This window comes from Nelumbo lutea, chromosome 3 (assembly GCF_056320005.1).
Source record: "Nelumbo lutea isolate HS-2025 chromosome 3, American lotus-T2T, whole genome shotgun sequence".
Lineage (NCBI taxonomy): Eukaryota > Viridiplantae > Streptophyta > Magnoliopsida > Proteales > Nelumbonaceae > Nelumbo > Nelumbo lutea.
The window spans coordinates 55756644-55769771 of record NC_142686.1 but is presented as its reverse complement, the minus strand read 5'-3'; the positions used below and the strand labels follow the sequence as shown (position 1 = coordinate 55769771).

Sequence of the window (13128 nt, the reverse complement as noted above, 5' to 3'; positions counted from 1 at the left end):
TATTGGGGAGGGGGGTGGGTCATCACCCATGATGTCGAATGTTTGAAAATGGTGATGGGTAGCTGGGCCTATCCTATCATTTAAAAAGGTCTACTTAGTGCACACTTTACGGTAGCATTCTTTTTTAGGCATTAATAAAGTTTCTAGTTACCAAAAAATGTATTGGGAGTTGACTAACATGTAAGATGATTTTATCAAGAAAGCAATAAGGGGTAGGCTGGACTATACAATAAAGTATGGAGAATTTCAACACTTCCTAATTGGATTAGAAATTCAACTATTGGTGTGGTTGAAGCACTCAAATATGAAGAGACATGTGATAGATCCAAAAGAAAGAATGAGAAAGGAAAGCAACAATGCTTTTGGTTTTATTAATATACTGAAAACTTAAGCTATGAGGATAAAAACCAGGTGATAGCCCTATATTTGTACACTTGTACTGTGTGGAAGTGAGAGTTGATAAATTCTACAACTGCTATATATGGGGTTAAAATGTATAGTGGGCAATGGTCAAACAATCAGGTTCTGGAAGAACGTGTGAGGACAGACCTCTAAAGACCTATTCTCTGCCCTGTTTGAGGTGGCTATTGACAGGGAGGCATGTATGGCTGACTATTACAGTATTACCAAGTGCAAAATGCTATTATTGGAATCCCATTTTTAGGAAAGCCAGAACGATTGGAGGTGACCTCAATGAGGGATTTGTTATAGAAACTTTACTCAGATTATAATTGATAGGCCTAGGAGAAATTTGGCCAATTCTTTGTTAGCTCCTTCTAGTCTGGATAGATAAATGGAGTATGATTTCCCTAGTAATAGAGTTTGGTGTGCAGTTGTGCCATCTAAAGTTGTTTTTTTTTCTATTGTTTAGTTGGCCACCTTGGACACAATTCTAATTAGACAACCTTGTGAGAAGAGGGATGCAAGTTGTTAAAACAAATTGCTTTGTGATGAAAATTTGGAGATTGTCAACCATTTGCTTCTACATTATAGCCTTTTTTACAGTTAGAGGTTGCCTCCTTGCCTCAAATGCAAAATTTTTTGAAGGGTTGGGATTTGAGGGGTTAGAGTTTAAGTTTTGTTGGCATATGGGCTGGCACAACCCACAAATTTGGGTCGGGTTGGGCCTAGTGGTTTAGTCCCACAAGCTAACACAACTCGTATATAGCCATTGGGTCCAAAATGATGAAACCTTTTGGGTGGCCCAAAATGATAAAAATGTCCCCTACAGCTATAAATAACTAATTTGTGGGGGCATTTGTGTATTTAGCCTTGGGGGCAAAAATGACTTAAATGCCCCCTAACAACTATAAACTACTTTGCGGGGCATCTTGGTCACGTGATAATTAAATGACTTAAATGCCTCCTACAACTAGTTTAGAGGAGTGATGGCGGATTTTGGCATTTCCGAGGAAGGTTTTGCGATGGTGCAAGTGTAAGGAGGAGCGATTAAGGTGTTCGTTGTAGAGGATAGGATTTAGGAGCATGAAATCTTCCTTCACAGATGCCTGGTGCTTCACTTCTCAGGTGGCTGCCCAACTGATGAAGAGATCAAATGACGGTAGTCTCTTATATGGTGGAACATGCAAAAGCCATCCATGAGAAGGCTTAAAGAAAACAAATGGCTTATCATTTTGCTTCGGAGGAGGAAGCACGTGCAGCCTTGCATTTATGAAGTCCTTGTTTTAATGGCTTGCACTTATCCTTGTCACGATGGTCCCTGGTTGGTTGCTCGGATAGGCTGAGTAGTGGCTTTGGCAAGTGGTGGATCCAAATCTTCTGGATTCCGCTTTTAGCTTGATGTTTGACAGTCTTCAAGGATATCGACGATGTTGTTGGTGGTTTTATATTTGTGGATTCGAACAACCTTGCTTGGAAGCACCTTGATGCTCTTCGCCTGCTTGTTTGGAGTAGGGTAGCGTGAGATATCCCCAAAACTATAGAGCTTGTAGTGGGGTGTTTGGTACCTCCGGATTGTCGTCGAGGGCATTGAGTCCCCGGTTGATCGTCAACATTGGAGCTGCACCATGTGCAACTGGGTCTTGTAGACCTATGTTTTGTTTCACTTTACCAGACTTGAACGAGCTCCAACTAAACCTCCGTTTCTTGATCTGGAGCTCCCAGTGGGGGCAATGGCGGATCTCTTGTCATTGGGGACCCATTCCGTATGGTTGAGGCGTCGAAGAAGGCAAAGACAAAGAATAAAGAAATTGCATTCACCGTCCCGTGTTGTTAGTGAAGAGGGTGGGGGTGTGGGGGAGATTCTAGCGATCCCATTGTCGGTGGAAGATAATGCAATGTCCTCCCCTCATAATCATGTGATGATGGGAGGGAATCTTGTTTTGGTGCCATCACCAGTAGGGTTGCCGTTAGATATCGTGTCGTTGGGTGTTTTTCTTCTAAAACACAGATGCTCAATACAATCGGTTCCAACCCCTCTTCACTCATCTCAGTGGGCAGGCATTTCAAATTTCAAAGTCATTGTTTTTTTTTTTTCTTTCAATTAGACTAGGAATACTAAATGGTGGCTGGTTTACTGCTTTGGGCCCGATCCCACCCTTACAGGTCAACTTGTTCACTCGCTCTTTTCTGGCTAATGGCCAAGAACTTTGTTTGGACCTGCCACGGAGTGGTTTGAAGCCCATGTGCTCTATGAAGTCCCAAGGTTTACTTCCGTTGAAGTTCATTTGGCAGCGGTTCAAGTCGATTATTGATCCCCTTTCTTGTGGTAGAGGCAATCTTTTTGGGAAGTAGCTAGGCACAGAAGCTTTCTCAGACCAAGTTGAGCCTTTCTCTCTTGTTAATTAGTTGTATGATTCTCCTTCTAATGTGCACGAGGGGGAGCCTAGCTCTGCACTGGCTGAATTAGTGGATCAGGTGGATAAAGCTGTCTCGAAAAGTTCCTCAGGGGTGTCCTATCTAACTGAGTAGGATTCTCAAGTCAAGGGCTGGTTTATTTCTAAGCTCATTGGCGAAGCGAAGGCCAATCCACCTCTATCTAATCTGCACACTAGGTTGGCTGTAGAGTCGGAGACAGAGAATACTTGGTCCGGCTGTTCCTTTGATCCCATAGTGTTTCCTCTTGGGAGCAAGAAGTCCAAGCTATAGACAAACTTTTATGATTTAACAGTTGTAGATCCTCCTTCCCAAGGGGCATGTAGGTCTAGGGGGAGGGGTGGGAGTGGCAGAGGTAAGGGTATTGCAAGCCGCTAGAGGGGTGGCTTTCCCCTTTTTTCATGGTTTGCTTTTTCCCTACTTAGGTCTAGTTTAGCATTTTTGGGGGTGCTTGAGCTCTTTTTTGGGGAGTCGACTAGGCTTTATGGGCTTTGCCTTGTTGCTTAGGTCCTTGTGGCTCTTGAGGTTGCTGTTTTTGCCTTTTCGGTCACTTGTAAACTTGTTTATTTTCCTGGCTTTTTAATAAAATTCACCTTACCATTTTCAAGAAAAAAAAGAAAAAAACTCCCAACTCTTATAAATACCTTTACCCTAGCTCATTTTCATCACAACAATAATCAATCTCTCTCATACTCATATTCTCTTACTCTTTAATTCTCAACCTTTTTCAAGTTTCAATAAGGAGGAGGCTTGCTCAAGTGTCTCTGCAATTTGTGAGGCTCAAAAGCTTCATTTATTGAAATCAAGTTGGGATACCGGACTGATAGAGCGGGTAAGATGTAACTAATTTATTAAAATGGCTAGGTCTTCCCAAACACCCTCTTCCTATGGCTTCGAAGAGGCCTAGTCCCAATATGATAGCATTGATGTTGGTGCTATAGTTACTGCTAATGATGCTATTCTTGGTGGATCTAGGGGTGGCAAGAGAAAATTTAATGAAATATGGGATTGCTTTATCGTAGAAGAAGTTGAAGGAAAGGGCATGAGAGCTGCCTGCAAAAAATGCACAAGTGATTTTAGTTACCAAAGCAATGTTGGCATTGGACATTTAGAAAGACACATGGAGAAACACATGAAGAAAAACAATGATCCAAATCAAACACAAATGCACAAACATCTGTTTTTTTGGTAATTTTCAATATTCTCATGAAAAAATGTGACAAGAACTAGCTAAATATATTATACATACTGAGCAACCAATTGCACAAACATCTGTTTTTCTTTTGATAAATTTCAATATTCTCATTAAAAAAGGAGACAAGAACTAGCTAAATATATTATACATGCTGAACAACCATCTCTATGTTTTTAAAGATATAGGGCTTGTAAAATTTTTACAAACATTTGTAAATCCTACTTTTAATTTCTACACTTTCAACTCTTCTAAAATTTCACGTACTTCAGATATTTGGACTTCTAAATATAGTGTTAGTTATATTTATGTCACTTGGCATTTAATTGGTGAATCATTGCTTTTACAAAAAAAGAATTTTAAGCTTTTCAAAACTTGAATGGCCACATTTTGGCTCAGCAATTGCAAGTAGTATTTTAAATACTATACATATTTATGGTATTTAAAATAACACTTTTTCTATTAGTTTTGGTAATGCTAATGATAGTGATGTTGCTGTAAATATTTTAAAATCTCATTGAAAACCTATTTTAAATGTAAAATTGTTTCGTATTTCGTATAAGATGTTCATGTCACATGTTGAATTTATGTGTTCAAGATGGTTCGAACATTATTTCACCACATATTACCAATATTAATAAATGTATTTTGTTTGTTAGATCTTCTGGTTCAAGAAAACATGATTTTAAAAACGTATATCCTCAATATGGAAAAACACATAAAAGATTTATGTTAGATGCTCAAATTGTTGGAATTCCACCTTTTTTTTTGTTGGAAGTTTGCATCTCATATAGGGAAATTCTTGCCATGTTTTACAACGACAGAATGCCAGTGGTGCTATGAGGATAATTGGAATATTGCCATTTTTATAAAAGAAGTTTTCCAACATTTTTATGATGCTACCAATATTTTTCAGGTGTTTATTACCCAACTTCATGTACATTACTACGTAATTAATTGTATGTAACTAGTAATTATTTTTTAAAATATAGAAATGATGACAAATTTAAAAATATTATTGAAATAATGGAACATAAAATTAAAGGAGAAACATTTTCCCAATATATTCGGGGGGTATTTCTCCTTTATATTGTTTTTTCTTGATGAATGCCTTTATATTGTTTATTTGCAATATTAGACCCTATGATTAAAACAAGCTGGTGTTGATATTTTACTTGATTCTTTCTGCACCTAAGATCTTTCATTTAACAGTTCTGTAAATAATGGTAGACTAAATCTTTAAAGACAAGACCCCAAAATCTCACTACATCTTTTGGCTATCTAGGCTGTTGGAAGATCTTCGTAAAAAGACTTAACAAACACCATATGACCATAATTTTTATTTGTAGAGTAATATTACAAACTTCCTCTCATTTGAGGAATTAGATAATTTTGATATTTTTGCTTGGTGGAAAAGACATGAACAAAATTATCCCGTCTTTGCCACCGTGTCACGTTATCTACTAACTCCTTCGGTGGCCACTGTAGCATCAGAGTCTTGTTTTATTGCAGGTAATGGGGTATTAGATGAAGAGGGAAGCCACATGCAAATGAAACTCTGTAGGTGTTCATATACCTCAGCGATTGGTTAGGTGTAGAGGATAGACTACAAGATTGAGGACATGACACCTCATTTGATGGGTCATTGGAAGATGCAGATCAGGGAGGTGGTGGAACAGTGGGGCCAATATTCAATAATTGTACAAACTTTTAATATTATTGTAAATTTTGATTTACAATTTTATTTGTAAGTCATGTGTGATTTATTTTCTAATTCTATTGCAAATTTTTGTTCTCAATTTTATTATACTATATTATTCTTATTCAATTGTATTTTTTTTTAATTTCATTGTAAGTTTCATTGAAATAAATATGAAATAAAAATGTAAGATTTTTTTTCAATTTGTTGTTTATCTTGTATTCCCTTGGAAAAGCGTGAGTTGCGGCCTGCCCAAAAATAAAAACAAATTGAACAGATTAAAAGCAAATTACAGCTGAGCCCAGTATAAAATATCCCTATTGTACCTTGTTTTGCAAGAAGAACAGCCAAAGAATTACGTATCAAAAAAAAAAAAAATCAGCCAAAGAATTTATTGATCTCCTAACCCAGTGTACTCTTACATTCATACTCCTTGTATACCATTTATATTTCTTGATTTCATCTCTAGAACACCGAAGGACAGAATCCAGATCTTTCAGCCATCCCACCATCAACTTAGAATCTCCTTCTACTATCAAATTTAGCAAGCTAAGTTGGTGAACAATCTGGATCCCTTGCATTGCAACAGAATACAGATTTTGCAGCCATCCCACCATCACCTTAGAATCTCCTTCTACTATTAAATTTACCAAGCTAAGTTGGTTAGCAATCTTGATCCCTTGCATTGCAGCAAGCAGTTAAGCCCTAATAGAATATCCTTCCCCCACCGGTCTTGAGAAAAGTGCCAGGATATTCCCATCCTTGTCTTGAACCACCCCTCCACCAGACTGGCCTGGAGTTCCTTGACTGCTTCCATCAAAATTCAATTTTAAGTAATCTTCTAGAGGCGGTGTCCAAGCTAGATGTGTTCTATCCTTCAGAGAATTGATTGGCCACCGCCCTCCAATTTCTCCAAATATTATCAAAGGAAAACTGGTGAAAACAGTCCTCAGTTTTTAACCAATATATCACCTAAGGCTGCAACTTGGGCCAGGTTAGCCCGAACCCAACCCTAACCCAACTTGAAAAAGTCAGGTTGGGTTGGGTCAGGTTGATGCGTGGGTTAGGGTTAGGGTTGAAATTTATGAACCCGACCGATCCTAACCCAACCCGAACCCAACTCTATAGTACATATCATGTATAAATATATGTTATTATGTATGATCATACATTGATTTGTTTAGATGCATGATAGTTGTATAGCCACTACCACATAATATCATTTATTTCATTTAAGATAATTCCTTCACTTAATCCTAATTGGAAATACTAAAACCTTGATAACATATTTTATGTTTTCTGAATATTTTATTCTTTATCTCCTCTCTATTGTTTGCCACTCATAGCTTGCTGCCCATCAAAGATCTATTATAAGTCATCATAATATACTATAGTCATTTCAAACACTTTTTTCTAAATTTTGTACTTAAAGAACCAATAAAAACATCAACAATCAAATACTAATAAAACATAGGATTGATATATGTAATGAAAGTCGAGTTAAGATCTAAGACTAAGAAGTTCTACAAGATTTTAAGGGATGGGAAGAAGGTTGGGTTGGGCCCAACCCGAAGTTGACTTTCGGTTGGGTTGGCTGGGGTTAGGGTTAGGGCTGGGTAGGTTGGGTTGGGGTTTTGGAACTTAGGGTTGGGCTAGGGTTGGCCTCAACCCGACCTAACCCAGCCCGACTTGCAGCCCTAATATCACCCTAGTCATCACACACTCCTTGATTTCTTGTGTACTTATCTTCTTTTCCTGAAAAATTCTTGTATTCTTGTTAAGTTATTTTTTTTTAATTTTCATTAATTTTCAATTTCCTTTCAATTTTTGATTTTTCTTAGGTATAAAAACGTGCCTGCCTGGGCTGGTTCCAGGCTCTCCTCCTTACATTTTCATGCCATGCTGGCATGGCCTGTTATGGTGCAGTTGGCACGAAAATGTAGGCCATGCCAGCCCAGCATGGCCCACATTACACCTATAGTTTGAGTAAACAAGGGAAAGTAGCATGGAGGGTACTTGCAGATGTGTTTTAGTCATTATAAATGGGAACACTTGGATTTTTTACTACAAAGCAAGTATAGAGGTAATGGATAAAAAAAATTATGGGGTAGATGTTCTCTTGGTTGGTGAACTGCAAGTTGTTTAGAGGAAGAAATACTTCTTTTATTATTTTGACCCTTTTGGAAGATATTCTTGGACTGATTCCGTAGTGTAAAGTGAATAACTTTGTTTTTTTTTCCTTCCCTGTGTATACCAACCTGTTTTATAGGGTTTTCTTAATTCATTTTGCATTCTAAGATCATTGAAATACTTTACCTTTCTAAAAAAACTGAGGGTGAAAAGGAGAGTGGGCCACCTTGTCTCAACCCCTCTTGGTTGGAAAGTATCTTTGACTACTTTATTGAACAAAAAATTGAGCATAGTTATCAAGGTGACTAGGCGACAAGGTGCCCTTGGAGGCTCGCCTCGCCTAATTGCTAAGCAGTTTTGTACATTGTGTGATAAAATACTTTTATATTCTTAAGTTTTTTAGATTATAATTATAAAACAGACATCGTTAAAATAAAATATTCATTTTGTGTGTTTATATACTAATTTCTTTTTATTAATTTCTTATTTGTTAGGGTTTAATCAAGACATACATTGCTAAATGCTGTATTGAATTCTCAAAGACTTCAAAACCTGAACCAATAGACAAGGAAGAAGTTAAAATTTTTCTAATCAACACATTTTCTTTTCCACTTCTTCTTCATGCACCTTTTCTTTTCTTTTCTTCTTTTCCTGTAGTACAAATAGGGGTTCAACCCCTATATGTTTTGGATTTTCTCTTCTTTCTTTTATTTTTTTTCATGAATATGATGATTTTCTATACTTTATCATGAAGTTTATACTTTTCTTATGAAAATTATGGATAATTATTAAGGTATATGGTTATGGAACCTAAGGAACTACCCTAGGATGTATGTTTTTTACTTAAAAAAATTCCATTGCCTAGGTGACTAGCCTACTCTTGCCATTGCTTGCTCAAGAAATTGCTAATCTATTAAATCATAAGCCTTCTCCATGTTTTTCTTACATACCAAAACCCTTCTCCTAGTCCTCTTTATCTTCTCTAACATTCATTGACTATTAAGATCTGGTTTAAGATTTGGTTATATTGCAAAAATCCACTTAGGAGTCATCTATTGCATTACATTTTTTCCTGATCCATGTCATGTTTTGGATCTAGTTTCTAGGAGGGTGATTGAGGTTGGTTGACTGGTCATTTGGTGAATAGGATATATCTTTTCAATGTTTCCCCTACATTTACCCATCACCAAATTAGTTGTTTTGGTCATGCTAGGTCTCTTGTGTACGGATTGGATAATGTTTTGGCATAGTCAACTAGGACATTTGATTTTTTGTTAATTTTTTTGTTAACTTCCTTATTTTCTTAGTTATTTAAGTCTATTCAAGTCTCATGTCTATAATGTAGAAGTTGTCGATTGGCTAAACAATGTAGGAACTATTCTAGTCTAAGTAATCGAAGTGTTTTGCCCTTTGATTTTGTGCAGTTGCCATTAGAAGAAAAACAGTCCTTGAGAATAGAGGACTGTTTAGAATGGATGCTGAAATCAAAAGAAAACAGCAGAAAATACTTCTTCTAAGGAAGAGAAGATGAAGAAGATGGTGGCAATAAGGGTTCAGAGAAAGAGAGTTTCGAAACTTAATCTCTCCTCTTACTCCCTAACATTGTTTTTGTTGAGCAAGAGCAAGTGAAGAGAGGAGAGGAGAAGAGAGAAGAGAGGTGAGTCGAGTGACTGAAAACCCTCATCAACTAAGGGGCGAAAGAAGGATTTTATTATTTATACTAGTACAGTCGAACAATATAAACAGAGGAGAAATTACAACAGTACCCTTATGGTACTAAACCTGAATACATAAACAACTGACAACACTCCCCCTCAAGTTGGAGCATAGATATCAATCATGTCCAACTTGTCACAAAGATCATGATGTCTGGAAAGGTTTAAACCCTTTATAAAGATGTCTGCAAGCTGGTTCTCAGAAGTGACATAGGGGGTACACACTTCGCCTGTGATAACTTTCTCTCTGATAAAATGCTTATCAACTTCGATGTGCTTTGTTCTATCATGTAGCACTAGATTGGCAACAATGCTTATAGCTGCTTTGTTATCACAAAATAGAGTTATAGGTTTGGTCACTGGGAAACCCAACTCCCCTAACAAATTCTTTATCCACATGCCTTCAGCAACCCCATGGGCCATAGCACAATATTCAGCTTCAGCACTGGATCTAGCTACCACATTTTGCTTTTTACTCCTCCATGTAACAAAGTTCCCTCCTATAAAGGTGCAGTAGCCACTGGTAGACTTTCTGTCACTTTGGGATCCAGCCCAATTTGCATCTGTATAAACTTCAACTTCCAAATGTCCATGCTTTTGAAACAACAAACCAGTACCCGGATACTTATTTAGATATCAGAGGATTCTCTCTGCTGCTTCAAGATGAGAAGACCTAGGAGCATGCATGAACTGACTGAGGACACCAACAGCATATGCAATGTCTGGGCGAGTCATAGAAAGGTATAACAATCTGCCTACAAGCCTCTGAAACTATTTCACATCCTTGAGTGATTTACCACAGTTATCACCTAATTTATGATTGGGGTCAATGGGAGAGTCAACTGGCTTCACCCTCATCTTTCCAGTGTCCTGAAGTAAACCTAGGAAATATGTCCTTTGAGAAATGAAGATACCCTTCTTTGATTGGGCAACTTCAATTCCAATGAAGTATCTGGCAGGTCCTAGATCCTTCACTTCAAATTGAGTGGCAAGAAAAAGTTTCAATTTCTGAATTTCATCCTCCCAATCACCAGTAACAATTATGTCATCCACATATACAATTAGAGAAGAAATTTTACCTTCTCCTTTTTTTACAAACAGTGTGTGATCTGATTGACATTGCCTATATCCTTTCTGCTGAACTGCCACATGGAATCCACTGAACCAAGCTCTTGGTGATTGTTTCAGCCCGTATAAGGACTTCTTCAACTTGCACACTTTCTGTTCAATGCCTTGGGCTAGAAACCCAGGAGGTTGAATCATGTACAATTCCTCTTCAAGGTCACCATTCAAGAATGCATTCTTGATGTCCAGCTGGTGTAAAACCCAATCCAAATTAGTCGCAAGAGAGAAAAGGACTCTAATGGAATTCATCTTGGCAACGAGGGCAAAAGTTTCTGCATAATCAACTCCATACACTTGAGTAAATCCCTTTGCCACTAAGCGAGCTTTATACCTTTCCACTGTTCCATCAGCCTTATGCTTGACTGCAAACACCCATTTACATCCAACTGGAACCTTTCCCTTAGGAAGATCAACAAGTTCCCATGTGCCATTTTTGTGAAGGGCATTAATTTCTTCCCTCATGGCATTTGTCCATTCAGGAATTGAAAGAACTTCTGCCACATTCTTAGGGATAGGGACACTGTCAATAGAGGTAAGGAAGGCACGGAATGAGGATGAAATGTTCTCATAGGAGACAAAGTTGGAAATAGGATGTTTAGTGGTGTACAATCTAACACCCTTCCTGTGAGCAATAGGACGGTCAAGATCATTAGCAGTAGAGGAATCATTTTCAATAGATTCAAGGACATCATTGGGAGCCAAAATACCTGAGTGAGTATGATCCTCCCTCGAGGAGTCTGGTGGCACTGGAGGTACAACTTCCGGATTCTCTACAACTCTTGGATTTGGTTGGCCTTTGCGACGACGAGAAAAAACATGAAAAGGTGGAGGGTCAGGGAGAGAGGGAAGCTGAACCAGTTTCTCCTCATGTCTACACTCCCCCTAAGGAGAAACAGGATAGGAAGGTTCATCTTCAAAGAAAGAAACATCCATGGAGACATAGAATTTACGAGAAACAGGATCAAAACAACGGTATCCCTTTTGAGTGAAGGAGTAACCAAGAAATATGCAAGGGATAGCACGAGAATCCAAAGACACCGGCAACCAAAGACACGAGGAGGAATAGGAAGAAGGGGAGCCTTAGGAAAGAGAAGTTGATGTGGGGCTTTGTACTCTAACCAATGAAAGGGCATACGGTCTATAAGGTAAGTGGAACAAAGAACAACTTCAAGCCAAAAGCATTTGGGAACATTTATATGAAGTAGTAAACCTCGAGCCACTTCAAGGAGATGCCGGTTCTTCCGTTTGGCCACACCATTTTGTTGTGGTGTGCGGGCACAAGAGCTACGGTGAAGGGAACCATGCGAAGCAAAAAATTCTGTGAGGTCACTATGAAAAAATTCTTTTGCATTATCTGATTGGAAAATTTGGATTTCAGTTTGAAATTTAGTGAAGACCATCCGCTAGAAATCTTGAATGATTTTTGGTACTTCCCTGGTTCGCATCGGGTATTCCTAAATAAATCTAGAATAATCATCAATGAGGGTAATGAAATACTTGTAGCCACTCTCAGATGGTAAAGTAACAGGGCCCCACACATTAGAATGAACAATGTGAAACGGAGATTCAGATTTACTATTTCTTTGAAGAAAATGACTTCTACAATGCTTACTCAACTAACACGTTTGACAAGAAAAATCAGAAACAAACATTGACGTAAATAGTTCTAGGAATACAACTTTCAAAAACTCAAAAGGCAAATGACCAAGTCACTGACTCATAGACTGACTCATAGACTCTGTAACATGAAGACCAGCCTTATTCTCTAGCATGTAAAGTCCATCAGCCATACGACCCCTACCAATCGTCCTCCCCGAGGCCAGATCCTGAATCACACAATGAGAAGGGAAAAAAGTCACTGAGCAATTCAAGGAATTAGTAACACTACTAACAGAGAACAAATTAATGGGAAAATTTAGAACATGAAGAACATCAGAAAGGGTAAGGCTAAGAGGAAGAGAGAGAGTTCCTTGACCAGCTATGGAAGAATATGATCCATCGGCTAGTCTCACATCGTCTCTTCCAGAAAGATGGTGATAGGTTTGAAAGTAAGAGGACGTACCAGTCATATGTTTTGATGCTCTAGAATCAATGATCCATGGAGAGTCAGGGGTGTGAGAAGCAACATGGAAAGCAGTGGTAGGGTTACCTGACGTAGATGCAAATGAGGTTGAGGGAGGAGTATCCATATGATGAATTGCTCTACCATAGAGCTCTAAATGGTCATGGAAGGAATTTATAATGTCCTCCCTCGGGTTAGGTCCAGTGAGATGTGTCTAAGTCACAGTAGAAATGGGGGGCTGATTCTCCCGAGTAGCCATGTTGGCCATGTGATGTTTATTTGTACTTTGTTGTCCGTACTTCTTATTCACCTCTGAACCTTGCTTCTTAGTCAGATCTTAAGCCCATTTTGGTTTCCCATGAAGATCCCA

At 38.3% G+C, this 13128-nt stretch overlaps 1 pseudogene across 1 annotated transcript in view; it reads left to right on the top strand.

Moving 5' to 3' along the window:
- LOC148865088 (putative inactive histone-lysine N-methyltransferase SUVR2) overlaps positions 1-13128 on the top strand; it is a 59343-nt pseudogene that overhangs the window by 6261 nt on the left and 39954 nt on the right. The gene's annotated exons all lie outside the window — the stretch shown is intronic.